The following is a 9,392-nucleotide window of genomic DNA, read 5'->3' as shown; positions in this document are numbered from 1 at the left end:
TTGTTTAAAAAAATGATCAAAGTAGAGATGATTCTAAAAAGGGAGAGAATTAAAAAAATCTTTAAATAAACCACCTTAAACCTGAGGTGGAAGAGTGCTGGGTAACCGGGGAGGGAGCCGGGAAGGAGAGTGATGCTGGGGAAGTGTCCTTCTCCTGGGACTACTGCCTGTGGGCGCAGCACACTACATCTACCCTGGCCAGAGCACGACTACAGCCACTGCCTCTGAGCTGTGGCTTCCCTTGAGGTCTGAGATCAGGTCTCCGAGGCCCGGTTCTCCTTGGACCGCGGTCCCTGGGAAGGCTCTGTGGGGTACGAATGATCCCGGTGGGACTTCTCTCTGCTGGAGTTGGGCTGTGCCCAGCATCAGCTCTGGCACAGCGAGTGGGGCTCGCTGTGGGTTGTCATGAGGGTGCAGGGAGCTCAACTGCAGGGCTGAGGTTTCGCTTCCCAGGCGTGCAAGCGTTGCAGGAGTGGCCCCGGCAGGGAGGAGGGAAAGTGCTCTTCCCCTTCGTGCACCCGCTGGTCAGGGTGGCCACAGGCTAACTTGTAGGTGGGTAAGAAGAGGAGGAGATATTGCGGAGAGCAGAGTTTATTTATTTATTTTTAAGAAATTAGTTACCTTAAGAAGCGTGCCTTGGGACTCTGGCTGCCTGGATCGTCTCTCCTGATTGCAGCTACCCAAGCTAATCTCTTTGTGGGTAAGGGAGGGAGAAGTGCTGTAGCGAGTACTCGTACTCATGCGGTGTGAGGGGTGTGTGAGTACCAGCTTTAGCCTGGCTGGGGATGGCAGAAGCGCCCATGCAGGGCTGATGGGGACTAATCAGCAGCAAGGCCTTTAACCGAGGCCGTGACTACCCCGAGGCAGGTGGGTGGATGGTGCTGGGTGACTGTGATCAGTCACTGCCTGGTCCCTTACAGGTAACACCTTCGCAGGTGTCCTTGGTGGAGGATATAGCTGCCAGCTACCAAATGACCCATGAAGGGCTCTACAGCCCCCTTGTCCCCTTGGGAGCTCCAAAATGGTGTGACACAGACTACATTTGCTGTGCTTATGTTACATGTGTACAGTTGAACTTCTGGTGTCGTCCATCCCGTACCGCTCACCTTCAGGGAAATGCATTTGCTAACTGTGCCTGGAGCAGTCAAGGAAGGGGGGGAGTCCTCCCACCCATCCCCAGCGGAGGCTTTTTTTCTTCTTTTCAGTCCTATGTGTCCCCAAGTTCTTTGGCAAAGATTTCAAATAACTTGGATAAATCTCAGTGTTCCCTGCTATTTTTTCCCCATCTCCTTGCCCATCAGTCCCAATGTTCCTCTGTGCTAAGTTTGTCCAGTGAGCATTTGTGCACTCCTGTTCCCTTGTGTCTCTCCCTCTGGCTGGGTTGCTAGTCCTCTGCACTCCCGCGGCTTAAAGGATTGTTTGCAAATGGCATTTGTTCTGCTTTCACACCACGGTTGCTCTCACTATAGTCAGTGTTTGAGCTGCAGTGTATAATTCCACTCAGGTGGAATAAACCTTCCATCACCCATCCTGCAAGCCAGGATGCCCCCTGACAAGGAGTATTGTTAAAATACTCTGCATCCACGGAGGTTTTCCAGACCTGGCTGGATAAAGCCCTCATCTGACCTCATGGTTGACCCTGTTTGGAGCAGGATGCTGGACCAGACACCTCTGGGGGACCCTTCCCAACCTGAATTAGCCTGTGCTGCCATGAAAATAACCTTGCACACTGGCTGTAAAGCAAACAGAGTTTTCTTCACTGGCACAACCTGCAAACTTCTGATGAAACTTAAGTTCATACCCATACCGTCTAAGCAGGATATGCCTATTCAGCCTCAGTCGCTTTAAATTTTTTACAAAACTCGCTTGTTTTTGCAGCGGTGACAAAAAAGGAACTCAAGCAGCTTCAGGATAATGTATGCACAGCAGCTTGCAGAACGAGTAGAGACTCCTTGGAGAAATGGGAGGAAGCTACCACAGCTCACGTCAAATAAGATTCACGGGAGATTCAGATCCTGCTGATATTGATTCCCTTCTGCTCAGCCTTTGCCTTCCCTGTTCCCTCTTCCAGCAGTCTGGAAAGAGGTGGTGCATCCCGAACCTGCACAGCACACAGCGATGTAAGCTTAGCCCGCAGGGAATGTTTGTCATGTAAATCGCACCCACAGTGGATTTTACACAGCAAAATAATATTACTACAAGGGTAGGTGGTAGCATAACAACTCTCTTTCTCATCTGGTGGTTAGGTATAAGGTGGGTATAGGTATAGGGTTAGGTATAAGGTACAGGTATAAGGACTTTCAGGTCCAAGTCCTTCTGCTTCACCTAAGGCGTAATCTGGGGTAGAGGAGCTCTTTCTGTTAGGCAGGACTGGGACTTCAGGTCTGCATCCTGTAAAGCAGGATGATTGGATAAAGCCAGCATCCCACCAAACCCCTCTCTAAAATTACTGGTTTGATCCTATTTTATTTTCTTTAAATTTGGTCGTGTTAGAACGCGTTTTTTGTAGCATGTCCATGAAAGGACGGATCCTGTTGCGGTTAGTTTTCTTCTGCATCCAGTCTCGGGCAAGCAGTGCTGCTTGTGAGGAGAGGAGATGGGGCTTTTAAAAATGAGGAGGGTGACTTCTGCAGAGGAAGGGCCATGGAGGGGGCCGAGGGATCATGCTGCCATACCTCACCTTGTGGTGTCTCCCCACGAGCTCCACGCTGTGCTGTGTGCCAGGAGCCCAAGAGGCTCAGCCAGGTGGAGCAGTTCCAGGAGATATGGGAGGAAAAATGCTGGAGGTCCAATGTATACATGAGAAAAAGGGCATCAGTGCTCAAAAGTATTGTTCTGCTCTCCAGGGAAACCCGTTCACATTTTTATTCAAAGAAGCCATGGAGCTGCAGGGCTGCCGTTGCCTCTGTCCCTCCTTCCCGCCTCGGAAAACGAACCTGTCACTGGGAGGGAGCAAAGCCCCACTGGCAGCAGGACCGGTTATGGGAACAGCTGCTCAATTTGAACCGGAAGAGGGGTTCAAAGAGCCAAACCCAAATGCAGAAGCTACATGCGCTCCTCAAGTCAGTGTCCTTCCTTCTCCCATTCCTCCCCTCTGTCTCAGCCTGAGGGGCCTCAGCAAACAGGAGCACTCCTTAGCCAAGGTCTGCTGCAGCATCAGCTCTTTCTGTGGTGCCTGTGCCTCTTCCCTCACACCTTCTCCATCCTAAAGGGCTTTTGGGGTCTTGGCATTCTCAGTACCAGTACTGATGCTTTTTATCCTACACCTGGGATTCCTGCTCAAACCCAGCTGTCTGGCGCCCATGGCTCTGGGGTGTTTGTGCTGGTTTTCTGACCTCTCGGTTTCTCTCACCGCTGATCGCAGCAATATGCTCATTGCACAGCCAGCAGGAATTTTTTAATCCTCTTTTCCTGGTTGAGGTAAGAGGCTGTGTGCACACACATGCATGCAGGGGAGCTGAAAGGGGTGTTTGTGGCTCTCTCCTGTCATTGACTGGTCTCTGGCCTCAGTGTCCACCTGCAGTCACCTCTCGCTTTGGGTGGCATGGTGCTGCCACCCCACAGGGTGTTTTCACTGGGCAGCGGCTCCGGTCACCTCTCCTTTCCAGACTGCGTGTGACTGACTGGCGGGCATCCGTGTCACTGGGGAGGATGCGGGGAGATACCATGCCTCCTGCGTGGGCTTGGAGTGTCCTGTCGCCTCTGGCCGAGATGCCCATGTAGCCCACGATACACACCAAACACTTAAGCCTCATGCAAGAGTGCTGCCAAATTTTGACTGTCTAGCCCCAAGCCAGGGTGACCCATGAGTAGAGCAAGAATGCTCCAGGAGGTTTAGCTTCTATTTTAAGAAAGACAACAGAAGATCCCATTTCCACTTTTTTCAGAAATGAGTTATTCTAGGAGCAGTGGGAGAAGTAGGGTCTGCCCTCCCATGGGTTTGAGACCTCTGCCTTCCTCCCACCGCCATAACCCTGGCTGCTCCTCTTACTCCCTGGCTGAGCAGGAGAGTTGTCACCGGCAAGCACAGCAGCACACCAGGGAGAGCAGGCAGCAGCAGAGCCTGCTCTGCGGCCTTTCTCCTCCCCGTGCTGCTAGTTTGCGTGGGGCTTGGAGTAATGTCATCCTCTTTAGGTTTGCTGCTACTGCCTCTGTCGGGCTTGGGTCACTGGGCTCAAAATCTTTGCTAAGGGCCAGAGAGATGGTATGATCGCACGAGCCATGTTTCCTTAAAAGAGCAATGAAGCTAAAAACATCTGAACCATTTTTACTTAAAAGCACCAAGAACACTGAACTGAGGCGAGACCAACAAAATTATAGCCCAAACAGTGAGCCGAGAAATTAGGCTGCGTTCTGGTACTCTTCATTATAGCTTTCAGAGGTACTTCAGCTGCTATATACAGACACACCATGAAATGCTCAAGTGAAAATTGCTGGGGTGGATGTAGCATTTACGCTCTTCCTTGGCTGTGAACTGAAATCTCTCTTTGCTTCCCATCTGCCTCCAAGTCAAACCTCCTCGCAGACCTCCCCTTGCTCTCCTGTACCCTCTCCAATACCTGCCCTAAGTCCTACTCCTCTACCTGCCTCAATGAAATCTGTTTTACCTATGGTTTCTTGTGAACTTTTCAATGTAAACCTCTATTCTGGGCTGTCTGCCGGGACAGAAAATGGTGAGACCTGCTGTTGCCTCCCTGGTTTTCTTCTCTGTATCCCTGAAGTGCATGAGAAGACAAGGAATGGTTTAAGGTGTCGTTCCAAACTGCATCTTCCTATCTCTCTGCCATTTGCATGCTGCTCAGGTTTTAAAACCTGGCACTAAGTGTTTTTTCCTGAAGCAGCAAATAGCAGCTTCATCAGAGTCACCTGCAGGGCACTTGCAGTCGCACAAGCATTATAGAGCTACAGGCTAATTTATTTATTTTTATTACACCAGGTCTCTGACAGCCAGAAATCAGGAGTTTCAGTGTGCGCTTGTGTTTGACTTCGGGGCTGTTTTCTCCCAGGACTCAGTCACAGAGCGAGTGCTGTGGACCCAGGCTGTGAGTGTGGTGGCAGCAGGGCCACCACAGCGCCATGAAGCCACAGAGTGGATGAGCTCAAAATCATTGTGACTGGGGGCTGGTGACAAGGAGCAAAGTGGTTTTTTTTTGGGGGAACATCCCATTATGGAAAATGCCTGCTTCCATGAACTTCCCATGTGTTGAAGCCAGCCCTGGAGCAGGGGCTGTGGGGGCACAGTGCCATGGGAGCTGGCAGCAGTGGGTTGATTCCTCAGCCCCTTTCGACTTCAGCTCGCCCAACCCCGGTTGAAGGACTGTGGTGTGTTTTGCACAGACACCGCTCTGCTGGGACGGAGAGGTCCCACATCACTCAGCCCCTCGAGCGCTGTAAAACACACTGCTGCAGTGCTGCACGCATCGCAGAGAGGGAGCAGCACGTACCCTGTCTTCTTCAGCAACCTCTCCTCTCAGAAGGCCGCTGTCCTGAGCATAGGACGGGGCGGTTACGTTAGAGGGAGGTTCGCTGGGAGGCTGGATGGCAGGCAGCGTGTTGGCGGCTGATTTGTTCCAGATGGGTGAGAGGCACTTGGATGCCTGTGGAAGTCACTGTGCATCTTCTGAGGACCTGGGTCTGTATTTAAAGACCTGTGCAGCTCAGTGTTCAATGCACTGGGGTGCTCTGCAGCCAGGAGCATAGCATTGGGCTTGCTAGATCTGATGAACAGCAGATACTCTGTTTAACATCTTTCACTGTACTCCTGCAGCAATGTTGACGGATCACTTGCCCAACACTACCTGCTATATGGCTGCCGCCTTCGTTTCTTTTAACTACGCTATACATGAACAACTTTCCATGCCGGTGGCCTGATTCATGCTGAATATTTTCAAATGTGTTAAGCTAGAACCAGAACATAGGGCAAAAAAATAATGCTGTTTTGCCTTTGTTGAACCCTACCTCTTAAAATTGAAATCTCCTGTGGTTTAGAGCTCAGACTCAAAATTTGACAGCGAATTGCTGCAGGGCGATGGAGGAGCCCTCTCCTGCTCATGTCGGGGTTTGTCTGATGTGCCTCAACCCGGGGCTGAGGTTGTACATGCGGGAAACATCTCATGAACAGGTTTGGGGGCTGAGTGCTCTGACCAGCACATCTGGTCAGAGCTAAACCACACACAGGCTCTGCTGAGCTCCTGTGCAGCAGCAGGACTAATTACTTTTATTGCTACTGCATCTAGGAGGCCCCCGCTGAGCTAAAGACCATCCTGAGCTGGGCACTGGGCATACCTGTAGTAAGAAGAAGCTGTTTCCTTGTACACAGGCAAGACATGGTTGCGACTGGAGCCGCAGAGGCTTGACTCCTGCCAGCGGAAGGGTTGTTGAGGGAGGCGGGGGGCTGGGAGGGAGAGGTGGGGGGCGCAGGTGGCTGTCACAGGGCGTAGGGGGTGACAGCAGGGACATGCCTGGGAGCAGTGCTGGCAGCCCACGGGCCTGTCTGTGGAACATGAGGGGACAAAGAATGGATGCACAGTATGGAGATGTATTTAAAAAGCGACTTTTCAGGTAGTAGGTGCTCTGTGGTGTTTGGTGCATCCCCCTGCCTCCATCCCTCCTGCTAGCGATGGAGGCTGGACGTGTCCCACCGCAGCTGGTGGCACTGAAGCAACGTCCCCCATTCCCTCCTCCCTGCGGAGTTGCCCCTCTACCCGGTGGCAGTGAGCAAAACTGCAGCCCCTGGCTGCATGCCGTGACCCCGCAGGGGACGGAGCACCCCCGGCCCCAGCGAGCGTGGTCCCACACCCCTGGCTGTGCTCCAGGGACCAGCCGAAGGCACCGGAGCATCCTGGCAGCAGCTGTTAGCCAAAACCCAGCCCTTTGGGTGGGAACGCGGCGAGCACCCTGCACGGGGTCACGCTGGTGGCTCAGCTAACGGGGGGCAAACACGCAGCCCCGCGTTTGTGGAGGCCAGCACCTCACCAAAGCCGAACACCCAGATGCTCAAGGGGACTTGCAGCCACACACGGCTGAGGGCGGTCGTGCCACAGCGCTGATGATGCTCTAAGGAAAGAGCGGTTTCCTGCATTGGTTTCCCTGTCTAACAAACACAGCTGGATGCAGTCTCTTGACTCATATAAACACCACGCTTTTTTTAAAAAAAATTATCTAACCTCTTGGTGGCAATGATACAGTGTGGCAGTGAGTCACACAGGATAATTATGGTGTTTAAAAAACAATCTTTGTCAGTGCCGAGTGTTTTCTCTTTTAATTTCACCAACTATCTTCTTATGAGGGAAGATTAATGACACCTAATATCCTTGAACAGAGGCTTTCTCAGGAATGGGCTCTGTATGCACATCTCTTAAGAGCTCATCACTGGATTACAGAATGCGGGGTCTTTCTTCACTGCCGTAATGTGTATTCCTGCGTTGGTTTGGCTACTTACAAACTTTCACTGTACTTAGGCTCTGCTGTACTTTACTTTAGCTTTTTTGGTGCCGGCAGAACCAGCCCGCTCTGTAAGATGAGGTGCCTGAGGAGCACCTCACGTGCTGACCGTCCCACGGGCTTGTCCTCCCCACCTTCCCCAGCAGTGGGATCAGCCAGCCCGCCCTGACCATGGGCTCTTTGAAGGGAAGCCCCAAGCTGCCCTTCAGCTTTTAGCTTAGCTCAGTCTGTTCACCCGCACCCTGCACTTTGCATTGGAAGGAGACTGTCCCCCTCCGTCCCGCATCCCATGCGAGAAGGTGGCTGCTGCTACACCCTCCTCAGAGCCACTGGGGGATGTTTTGGTCCATGTGCCAGGGAGCAGTGGGAGCAGGGGACCTGTCCTTGTGCCAGCATCTTCCCTGAGGGGCCCCCAGGGAGCTCACAGCGGGGGGAAGGTGGTCTGCCCTCTCGGTGTAGCTCCAGAGGCAGGCCCATGTCCAGTTTCAGTTCCTCCTCTGGAGTGGGGTGATCTCCCACTCCAAAAGGCAGAAATAAGGAAATAAAAATGCTAGTTCTTTGTGTTTTCACCTTCAGCATAGGAGAAACACAAAATGCTATGAAGTCAAGTGCTGTTTGTTAAACTGATGGGTAAAAAGCCAGTTGTTGTCTAGTAGCTCTCACTGGCATAAAAGAGCAGCAGTGAAATTATTCATACTTTTATCACTGACCTGGTTCTGTTCTTGGCCCTGATTATTCTGTTATTGGGTCATATAAGATGGCGCTGCCCAAAGCAAAGACCTGCTGTTGTGAGGCCCATCTCCCACCCATGTCCAGAAAGATTCAAACATGAACACCCAAGGGAGACTGCTAATCTTCTCTCTTAGGTCCTCGAAAGAAGTCCACAAATCAACTGCATTTTGCTAGCTATTGCAAAGTCCATAGCTGCTGGTTCACTTTAAACTACTGAAACTTTAGCTTTGAGTTCCCCCCATGAAAGCTTTTTGTTGTATAGAGATGCCCAGGAGAACAGGCAAGGTCTCTGTGCTGCAGCTCTGGGCAGCCTCCAGTCTGGAGCCAGAGTCCCTCCGAGCCAGCCCCCCGGGTGGTGTGGTCCCAGGGCATCCTCTTTCTCCAGGGGTTCCATCTATTCAGCTGAGCCAGCTGTCTTGGGCTTTCCTCTGCCAAAGCAAAAAGTGGGGTGTTTGTGCTTTGGAAAGGTAATCTTCACATTAATTGCAATCGGTCTGTAACCGTAGGAAAATTTGAGAGCCCGTTCTGGCCTGTTCTGGTCCCTGCTATACAAAAAAGATGTGGACAGGCTGGAGAGGGTCCAGAGAAGGACGACCAAGATGATCAAAGGTCTGGGAAGCCTGCCGTATGAGGATAGGGTGAGAGCTGGGTTTGTTCAGCCTTGAGAAAAGGAGGCTTAGAGGTGATCTCATCACCATGTACCAGTACTTAAGGGGTAGTTACAAAGGAGATGGAGACTCCCTTTTTACAAGGAGTCACATGGTAAGGACAAGGGGTAACAGGTACAAGTTACTCCCAGGGAGATTCCCATTGGACACGAGGGGAAAATTTTCCGCAATGAGAACAGTCAACCATTGGAATAATCTCCCCAGGGAAGTGGTTGACTCTGCTACACTGGACACTTTTAAGACTCAGCTGGACATGGTGCTGGGCCATCTCGTCTGGATTGTGCTCTTGCCTGGAAAGGTTGGACCAGATGATCCTTGAGATCCCTTCCAACCTGGTATTCCATGATTCTGTAATTCTATGGTTCTTTCTCTGGTTTAATATGTGGATGTATCAAAAGACAGAAAACAATCATGTTGCTGCTATTAGTATTTCCGAGGCAAACTCTGGGCCATCAGCAACTCAGTTCATCAAATTCCTCCTGCTGCTCACATAGGGTCAGTGCCTGCCCCCTCGCCTAGTGCATATGCTACTGTCCCAAGATGTGCACG

The sequence above is a fragment of the Nipponia nippon genome, unplaced genomic scaffold, assembly GCF_047370975.1.
Source record: "Nipponia nippon isolate SJK-2023a ecotype South Korea unplaced genomic scaffold, ASM4737097v1 scaffold_2, whole genome shotgun sequence".
Classification (NCBI taxonomy): domain Eukaryota; kingdom Metazoa; phylum Chordata; class Aves; order Pelecaniformes; family Threskiornithidae; genus Nipponia; species Nipponia nippon.
This window is presented reverse-complemented; position numbering follows the sequence as displayed.